The 10,641-nt window shown below is 26.0% G+C and overlaps 1 long non-coding RNA gene across 1 annotated transcript in view; it reads right to left on the bottom strand.

Annotated features, from left to right (window-relative positions):
• Window positions 1-953: 953 nt before the first annotated feature.
• The window catches only part of LOC122270136 (uncharacterized), a 28,438-nt gene continuing 18,750 nt past the window's right edge, over window positions 954-10,641 (bottom strand). Inside the window, exon 2 of the long non-coding RNA XR_006225620.2 lies at window positions 954-1,122. This is a non-coding gene — a long non-coding RNA (uncharacterized lncRNA). The remainder of the gene's footprint in view (window positions 1,123-10,641) is intronic.

Below are 10,641 nucleotides of genomic sequence, written 5' to 3'. Positions count from 1 at the left end.
TGATAGTCACACTGTGCCTTTAAAGTTTAAAGGTACAGTGTTCCTTTAAAATTCTGATACAACCTCTGAAACCAGAGGTACTGTTTTAAAGTGTATGCTCAGTTTTTTTAAACCTTTCTTTATAAAATTTTCCAATTATTTTAAAATTAATAATAAAAAAAATATTGAAAATAATTTCATCCATGACAAGTTTTCTTCAGACAAATTTATCTGACAATCTAATTTGTTGAAAACTAAATTAGTTTCGCCTAAACATAATTTTCTTTCTAGATTTTTCCAGTTGTGATTACGTTATAAGTAGAAATTTTAAAAGTTTTAACAGATCTTTTGAACGACTAATGTCTTCCACTTTAAAAATCAAATTTAGTGCTCATGGCTCTATGAATAGTTTTGTTGAAACATCTGCATTACATTCAAAGTTACTGATAAATGAATTGAAATTGTTAGCATGACGAAATGAAACATAATAATATAAATGAATGGATAAATTAATAAACCAAATAATAAAATACATTGCTAATTATACTGATAATCCTCAAAGATGGAAAGAATATCTATTGAGAGAAAAAAATAAATAAGCAAAAATAAAGAAAAAATTGTTACTAAATTAATCAGAATCTATCTTAAACAATGTAAGGTTCTTTTATTGCTTTTAACAGCAATACATTTCTAAATGTTTCCTTTTTATTATTTTTCTAATTTTCTATATTATTGCTTTCCACTTTTGTATAATTAATAGATTCTTATTACTGCGTTTTTTTTCTCCAATTTTGTTATTATTATCTTTATTATTATTTAATTATTATTATTATCCAATTTTTTTATTATTTTCTCCAATTTTTTAAAAATTATTTTATTGCATATTTCAAGCTATATAAACGTAGTATCTTCCATTTGTTTTAATCTTCATGGAATACAATGTAAAACAAGGTAAATAAAAAAAAAATCAGAAATTTGAAATGAAATATTTTATTATTGCATATGCTTAAGTCCTCCTCAGAACTCAGGAATTCCAATAAATATTTTTGGATTCTCTTTCACTGGAAATCGAGCCCAAGTAGGCGCCAAAATTGCTATTGCATTGCAATCTTACATCCGTGACTAGAATCTTATCTTGAATATCTAAAAAAGAGAAAATGTTTTTATAAGTCCTGAGAGAGTATTTTATGATTTCTTATTATAACAGAAATGTGGAAAATGTAAGAAATCGTACTTCTTTTGTATATGATATGTCGTAGCCGAAAACGTAGAAAAAAAGTAATTTATCATTCCATATGCATGTTTACATAAAAATATTTTGAAACACTTTAATAGATTCTCTTTATGAGTAGCTACTATTTTTGAATTTCTTCATAGATTTCTTTAAATTAGCATTGCACTTCATACCTCTATTTTCATCCCCATCTTAAAATCCCTTCTTATAATATAATGTTTAATAACCACATTATATTATGATTATTAGCTGTTAAATACAAATATTACATCATGCATTTCAGATGATTAAGCGTTTACTTTAATTTTAAAGTATTATTAATGCGAATGGAAAGCAAAATATTGGAATGTATCTGCTTCTCACTCATGGAATCGTATTTATATTAGGATAAAATGGATAGTTAACTAGACACAGCATGTATTTTTTGAAAAAATATGTATAAAATATATTGCATTTCATGCATTTTTTGATATTTATTAAACTAATAACGAAAATTCACATTAAAGTATGAAATATCAATTTTCATACAAATAAATAAGTTCAAACTTCTTAATATAGATTGCATTTTAAAACAAATTCATACAAATTTAATACACATTGTAAGTAACTCATTCACATGGAAAGTTTAGGGTTATATTTGTCAGTAATAATCATCAGAATCTTGATATTAATTTCAATTAAGATTAATAAGGATGTCAATCTTATAACTTCATTACGTTTACGATAGTTTCTCCATGTACTTAATGTCCCAAAATTCATTATTATTAAAAATATTACAATTTAAAATTTTGAAAAATCAGTTAAACGAAAAATGGAATGAATGGAAGGAAAATGAAATAGGAGGAACTGCAGTGTCCTGTGTGAGTAGTTTCTCTTCTAAAAGTTTCAAAAATATCTCAAAAATCTGTTAAGTGACAAATGACTTGCTTTTGTATGCGAAAAACTATTCTATGACTTTCTTAAATTCACATTTTTAAACTCTATATTTTTGTAGTGTAAGTACAAAACTTACAGTGATCCATGCAAATATTTCAAATAGAATGACTTGATATGCATCAGAAAACACTGATTTGGAGTTTCGCAATAGCCTATGCTTATCATCTATTGGGGAACACTATCGTAAATATTTTAACCTAGTTAGAATAATTTATCACTAATAAGTATTAAAGTGCTTATGTACTGATGCACATTCACCCGTTTTAGAAAGCTGCCTTCAACTGATATACACTAAAATGTTTATGTAAATTATCAAGATTTTTGAATCTGTATTTACATTTTAACTATTTTTGATAAATTATTCAATAGCTAGTATAACACATGCTTAAATAATTATTTCTAATTTACTAATAAACGATGTATATAAGCGTTTTAATATGCCTAAGTTCTATAAACACACGAACTGCGAAATTAAGTATTTTAGTTGTTATAGAAGCTAATAACATACAGTAATGAGTAAATTTATGATTTAAAAATTAAGATTAACTTTAGGCTAGCGAGAATTTGTTTTCTCAATGTTACATTTCAACGTATAGCATGAGTTTAAATCAGAAATAAAAAATAACCTAAAACGTGATTTTTCACATGATTTATCTCTAGCTTTTTTAACTTCCTTTTTGTAGATACTTTTGTTTGAAGAAAAATAACTTAAAGCTTAAAAAACATCTTGTGTTAGCGTGTTCTTGTTTGAATCTAGAAAATATTGTTTTTCCTGAAGAAAAAAAAAGAATTCTAAATGGGCTTCTGTGGAAACGAAACAAATATCTGGAAAAATTTGTTTGCATCAGAAAAATGTAAAAAAGCAAGGATGTTTCGAGTCAGGATTTTTATGGTGCAGATATCCGTTTGGCCCTCCGTAATTTACAAAAAAATGTTCAGGTTTTTATAATCTAAGCACACATAAAAAGATATGGCGTAACGACAAATTCTAACTTTACGCATTAGTGGAACTGCATTTGAAATTACATGTTGGTTGTTTATTTTTTTCTCCGAAAAGTTGTTTTTGAAAATATCGATAACTTTGGATCCGTTTTCTAAAATGTTACTCAAAGAGTGGCGTTTTTTATTTCTTCTACCAAACTCAATATTTTTATACTTTTTCTCAAGAAAATCGCATGCGTTCTAAGAATATTTAGAGTAATGTAAATTATATGATGCAGTTACATTTTTGAATTTAAATTTTTAATCCATTAAGGAATAAAATTTTATTTTTAAGAATATGCATATTTTCATTTTCGTCTGTCTGCTATACATTTACCATTGAGCTCGCATACTTCAAGTGAATTAATAAGGTTAATGAACAACTCCTGTTTACTTGTTTACGTTTTGAATTGAAATCAATTTCAACTGTATCGACAGTATTCAGAATAGTTATATATATATAAAAAAATTCTCTTTTATATAAACCTCTAGCGACGAATTTATTTAAGAATCAATTTAAAGAAAGTAAATTTACATATGGCTATTTAAATATGGTTAGAATTACTTAAGAATTTCGAAATCTACGAAAGCCAACACCCACATGTTTTCAGAGAAACGTTGTACTCGCAGGAAAAAAAAAGAATTCGAAAGATATTTTTAGCATGGAAAATGATGGCGCTAAGCAGGGTTAAAGAAAAATATATATTCTACGTTTTCGATCAGTCAAAGATTAAAGTCTGCAGAGCATGTTCTGAAAACAATGATAAAGTAAAGAAAACAGATTGATTTGCATGATTTTTCTTGGTCTCTACATCTCTGAAAATGCCACTGTTTTCATATTAAAAAATTGTAACTCCAATTTATGTTTTTTTTCTCTCAATTTTAGTTTTCGATGCAAGAAGTTAGTATTTGGTGTTTTCATTTGAAAATTTGAAAATATATTCTCCATAATTGTAATAATGAGAGCCTTAATTATAAAAATCATAATTATCTCGAGACCGCAGCTTCAAATAACGAATAGTTAAACGAATATGCCTCTAGGGTTTAATAGTAAAATGTGATTTTCTTATGATAAACCTGTATTTTAAATAAACTATTAAAATTAAAAATATAAAACTATTAATATAATTTAACAAACACGGATAAAATCATGACACCAGGCCTTTAAAGAATTAAAGTCTATCAGTTTATCGAAAAAATACATTCTTTTGCAGGTCAAATATAATGTATTATATAAGTAATAGTATCTTTAACAAACAACTTATACAGCCTACACTGTACAGTATAGAACAGTATTATACAATAGCAAACTCAAACTTACTTACTCGGAATTCAAGGACTTATGGTATTGGCTATACTTTTTTATTCTGGTGTGTCACAGTTATTTGATTTTTCTTGCTTATCCTTGCTTTAGCCCCCTATTTTAAATCGAAAATCTAATTTGTATCAACTAAGACAGATAGATTGGCGCATTATAAACCTCTTCTACAGAATTCTATTCCCTTTCGGTACGTTTTATTTGCTTGTTTGTCGTATACAGCTGTAACGTTAAAGCAACAACCTGGAAATGAATTAAAAAGACAAGTAATTCCTACAAGTTATATCTAACTAGACCGCAGCTACGTGACTTTTTGGAAGTTAAGACGAAAAGATATAAGGATCGTGGATAGACGGACCAATAATCTCTAACAAAAAGGGTTTTTGAGCAATTAAATGAAGTTTTTTTTTTAGTCTTTGAATTTTATTTGCAATTTGATTTATGTTTTAAAAGTGGCTTAAAGTTATTTATGTCGGAAAAGAAATAAAATTATTCTATAAACTATTCATTTAAATATTGGGAAATTAAATGCGATTTTTTAAATTAATATTAACTTCTTAATTCAAAAAATTATAATCTTAATTTTTTTAAGACATTAAGCATAGTAGGTAAATGAAAACATATTTGGATAGTAAATGCAAAATTTTGAAAATATCGTATTGAATTCCATATATTTTTTTAATTATTTCGTCTTTGAAACTTTATTTTTATATAACATATAATCTCATTACAATTGTAATCACTTTTTAGACTTGTTTACATGAAGACTTGTTTTCCTTGTTATCGAAGAGCGTCCCACGCATGATTTATTCAATTTGCACATTTATTTATAGCATTTCTGATATAGAATAAAGAAACATAGCAAAGTAATCCCATTTCCTTCACCCCCAAAAGAAATAAAGATGTAGATTATTTATTCATTTTTAAAATGAGTAAAGTTATGAAAAAACAAATGTATAAAATTTTAAGCATATGATTTTTTTTCCACCATAAAAAGAAGATTTGGAAAATATTCATTTTTATTCTATGACTTTGTCAAAGTTTCTTCCGGCATTAGTTTTATTGGATTAGGACACACAAAAGAGCATATGCGTGGTTGTCGGTTATTTTTCAGAGACAGGAGTTCAAAATATTAAAAACAAAATATACCTCGTCCTATAACACAATCTTATTTTGTTTTAAAAAAAATATTGTAAATATTATGTTTAAATAAAATGTAGTTCTTATTAATGTTTTTTTTTAAATTTGGTAATTCATAAATTAATTTTATCATTAAATTGTTGATCTTTAAGCAATTACTTACATTAAGCATTAATAACACAAACATAAGTGCCTGGTTGATATTGTAACCTAAAAATCATGACACCTTGTTAGGAAATGTTGAAATAACTCTTTGAATTGTAATTCTTTTCCATTTTAACTAATTTATATTATCTTTATAATAAACAATATTTTCGTTGCATAAATGAAATTCACGAACACTCATACTGTGATATCGCATTATCGATATTACTTGTAAAATTATGAGAATTATTATGGCTTTTGAATATAAAAAGTGATCTATTGTATTCGATTAATATTCTTAAACATAATAAGTTATGTATTATTGCATTTGAAGTTAACCGGGGAGTTAACCGGTCATTTTATGACCCAATTGATTATTTAAAGTCTGATGTCTAAAAAAACTAAACACATTTTAATCTCGTTTTTTAGTTGTTAAATTTTAAATCCTTATTTACTTGTTTCGAGTTCCTATTACCTTATTTACTTGCTACGAGTTTACTTGTTGCGATTTTCTACAATTTTCCCTCCAATAATAGACGTTTTATCAGTTATGATCCGCATGACTTTCAGTTTGTTCCATAAAAATTTTTTTTCTCGTTTCTGACGAGTTCAATGCGTTTTTTTGTTTTCAATTAAAATGATTTCTACTTTCTTATACTATTCATAATCGTTATGCCTCAATAAGTACAAGAACATCTTTGTTATCTAACAAACAATCACTAACTGAATACAAAAACCGATGGCATTTCCTAATTTGAAAATCTTAATAAGATCTAAATGAAAATTAACGACATTGCTTTGTCACTTATTAGTGATCAGAGCCAGCAAACTTGCGGTTAATATGCGTTTGATTCATGAACTATAACTTCAAATATTAAAAAATCTTCGTATTGAATCAGCAAAATAGATATTAAAATTTTCCTCAAGGGGAGAGAAATCAAGAATTGCTGAAACAAGCGATTTGTTCTCAAATTTTTTCACCAAGCAACATATAATTGTGTGTAACTATTGCCTCCAAGAAAATAATATAACTATATTCATCCATGTATGCATTAAAACAATCATATCGAGTATAATAAAATAATTTATATACCAACTATTAAAGAAGTAAATATTATGTCTTAATAAATTTTATCTCAATAGGAAAGATAAAAAGCTTTAAATTGTTAAGCAATAAATATTGAACTAAGACTTCAAAATGCTTGATTTCCAATTACAATTATAACGTTTTCTGGCCGCTTATTAATGAATTCCATATGAATTACCCACGTACTTGTTTACTTTCGTACAGGAGACACGCGTCCTTCCGGATTAAGTATCGTCTGTAATAATCTTATGTTCAGTATTTGTTTTAATCAGTGGGATACTAGATTTATCGTTTAGATTCTTTTCAAAATGTCATGCTTGTGAATGATATTTTATGGGAAAATATGGGTATTACAATCTTATCATTACTACAAAAAAAATGTAACAATCATAAAAATATCGAATCTGATAATTACCGTTATCAATAATACTCGTAACACGATCGAGTTCAGTAATTTTTTACAATAAGCGTGATATGATCACATTTTATAACTAACATATAGATTAATAATCACGGCACTACCATATCTAACATTCATCACGATGTAAATATAGTCTTTTTTTTATTTAAATCATCATAAATGTAGGTAGTTATTTACCATGAGAATATTTTCTTCAAAATATTGCTATTTTTTTTTTTTATAAAAAAAAGGATATTTCAGGCTAAATCGATGTACCTAGCTGCGTCGGAAATAGAATCTCTGTTGTAAAATCGTCATTCTTTTAATAGGACTTTGCTAAGCTCAGAGTAAAGATTTTATGATTACAAAAAGTTACACACATTTTCTTAAATCTAAGATTCTCCAGTTGTTTATATGGAAAAGAGTTATTTTCAACCATCATTCAATTACTTTTGAACTATCGTTCAGATTTTTTAAGTGTATCAGCTTTTTTTAAGGTATCGGAGTAGTTTCGATGACTTTTGTTTGATAATAATATAAAATTTAAAAAAAAAACTAGTTTATTTGTTTCATTACGTGTAAAAACTTATAAGACTAGCAAAAACGTATTATTATTATTATTTAAATGTCCATTTTTAAGTAAAACTAAGGCAATTGTTTGCATATAAGCTAAATACTGTATTATAAATAATTTCTATCGCTAAAACAAAAAAAAATACCTTAAAAATTTTATTTAAAAAGCTATCAACTATGTTTTGAACTATTATCTTAAAATCAAGTGCGTATGCTACTGAGTTAGGGATCATTGTAGTTAAAAAAAGCAATTTTTTTTTTAAATTTTCGAACTTCTTTTCTCAAAAAAAATGCATAAAAATGAAATTATACTTTTTTCTCTCATTAGTCTGTTGTTCAAAACATGTGTGCTATTATCATATACACTCTCAATAAATTGTAGACAATGATTTTAGAAACAGCATAAGATATCGGGTTTAAGATGATATAAAATGGGAAAATATCTGATTTTGAGATAAACTCAGTTAACATAATAACAGTGGTGATAACAGTGGATATTCGTCTATCCACTGTTATCACCTTGCACAAAAACTGCTATAACTGTGTAAATAATTGGAGTACAACCAAAAGTAAAGTATTTTCAGAAAGTTTAGATTACACGGATTCTAAATTTATAATAGACTCAATTTCAAAAATTTTGCTCAAATTTATGTTTTTAGACTAGACCTCCCCCTCCCCCGATCACCTTAGTATAAAGGTTGGTCATAAAATTCTCCTCAGAAGTCAATCTCTCGAGGTCAATCGGATATGAAATTTCAGATAGTGCTGATTTTATATATGATCTTAGAACATGAACAGTCATGAACATTGGGAGATATCTAAGCGGCCCCCGCTTAGATATCTCCCTGTTCGGATGATCAGAAGAGGAAGCAGTCTTTTCCATAAAAAACGAGTTTTTAGAAATATAGTTTATATGGTAAAAGTTAATAGAAATTTATTCAGATAGGTAATGTATCTATATTAATTCAATTTTTCAAATAATATCATTAATTCAAATTTACTAAATGTTATTATAAATTTGATATCTTTAAGAAATATGAGTTGTTTTTAATATTCTAAAATATTATTATTTTCAAAAGACAATAAAATTGAAATCTCACTATCATCAAATACACCAGTTACTCTGCCACTTCCCTCATAATTAATAATAAAGGAATCTTTAATAGGTAATTACTTAATGAAAATTATTACTACATGATGATGCTTCATCATCTTATTTCTGGCTATGGAATTTTCATGCCTTTAAAAATATAGTTTAGTTCGTGAAGGTGATAAAAATGTATTCATATTCCTGAAAAATATTCCAGAGAAAATATTGTGTGCAAGTTTTTTCTATAAATAAATATTATAAATTAGGAAACATTTTGATAACTGGAATTATTCTCAGTACTTTAAAATATTATTACCTTTTTAAGGCTATAAAATTACAATCTCGCTTTCAATAAATTGAACTTTTTAATAATGTATTGAATAGAAATAACAAAAGGTATGCGATATGATAAGAATTTAAAAATGATATACATTTTTTCTATATCAGCGAAATCGGCATAAGTGCTCTTCTAAAATATTCACCATGCTTCATTGCGTTTTTTCATGTTCTTTCAAGCATTCGAATATTTGATTAGAAATGACAAAGCTTCCAATTGGAAAGATGTACGTTTTATTCAGAATAGTAAAATATAAAATATATGAGTATAAAACTTTTGAATCTCTAAACGTATTTTTCTTATTTTAAAATATAAGTTAGGAGCCAATTTAAAATGTAAAACATAATAATAATTTTACATTTTTAAACTTAATAAAAACAATAAAATATCTTCAAATATTATAGTTAACAACTCTTTTAGCTTTTCCACTTCTTATTCCAAATACATATTTTTTGCTTAATGCTTTTTCTAATTTTAGTAATCCTCCTAACAAGTCTTGTTGTAATAAGGGTTTAAGCAAGGTCTACCTTTATTTCCATTTCGTGTGGACTAAACTGGCAAAGAATTTTAAGTAAGGATTTAAGAAACATGGTTATTTTGCTTCCCTAAATTGTTGAAATATGAGGATTTAAAGCAGAATCTTATTCTTAATATCATTCTCTTTTTGGTACTGTGGTATGTTAGAATTTCAAACAAATAGGTAGTTTCTAAAAATCATTTTAATTATACATACGATACTACGTTCTTTCTTTATTTTACAAAAGAGAAGAACATGTCTAGGATTAAATCTTTCAGAAATAGCTGTAAGCTATTCCTTAACTAGAGAGTTTATAAAAAAATTTCATAGACAAGCGCCATTATGCTGTTACATGAAAGTTAAGACTTTTGTAACTGGTTAGAATGAATTTAAGAGTTATAAGACTTCAAACATAAACTAAATTTCCATTCAGAATTTTTGCTTTTAAAAGAAAAAGTTGTGTTTGAAGATTTTTCTACCCAGAGAGAAAAAGCATGGTCAAAGTAACCCGAATATGGTAAAATTTACCGCGTTTCTGGCCCTGTGGGAACACCAAAAATATGGTAAATTTTACTGAATTACTTTATTAATAAATTTTGATAAAACTAATCAAAAGGAAACCATTTATTCAGTTGATTTTTTAATTATATATATATATATATATATGGGTCATTCTCACGAAAACTGTCATTTTATCCCAAAAAAGTAAAGTGAATAAAAAGCTCTGAAACTTTTTATATTAATAGAAATATGTAATGGCATTATAAAGAAAGTATATATCCTGTAAATTATACTTAATATTTAAATTAATACATTTTTTAAATAATTAATTTATAATTAATGAATTTATAATAATTAATAATTAATTAATTAATTTAATAAATAAATTAATTAATTTAATAAAT

This window comes from Parasteatoda tepidariorum, chromosome 3 (genome assembly GCF_043381705.1).
Source record: "Parasteatoda tepidariorum isolate YZ-2023 chromosome 3, CAS_Ptep_4.0, whole genome shotgun sequence".
Lineage (NCBI taxonomy): Eukaryota > Metazoa > Arthropoda > Arachnida > Araneae > Theridiidae > Parasteatoda > Parasteatoda tepidariorum.
This window is presented reverse-complemented; position numbering and strand designations above follow the sequence as displayed.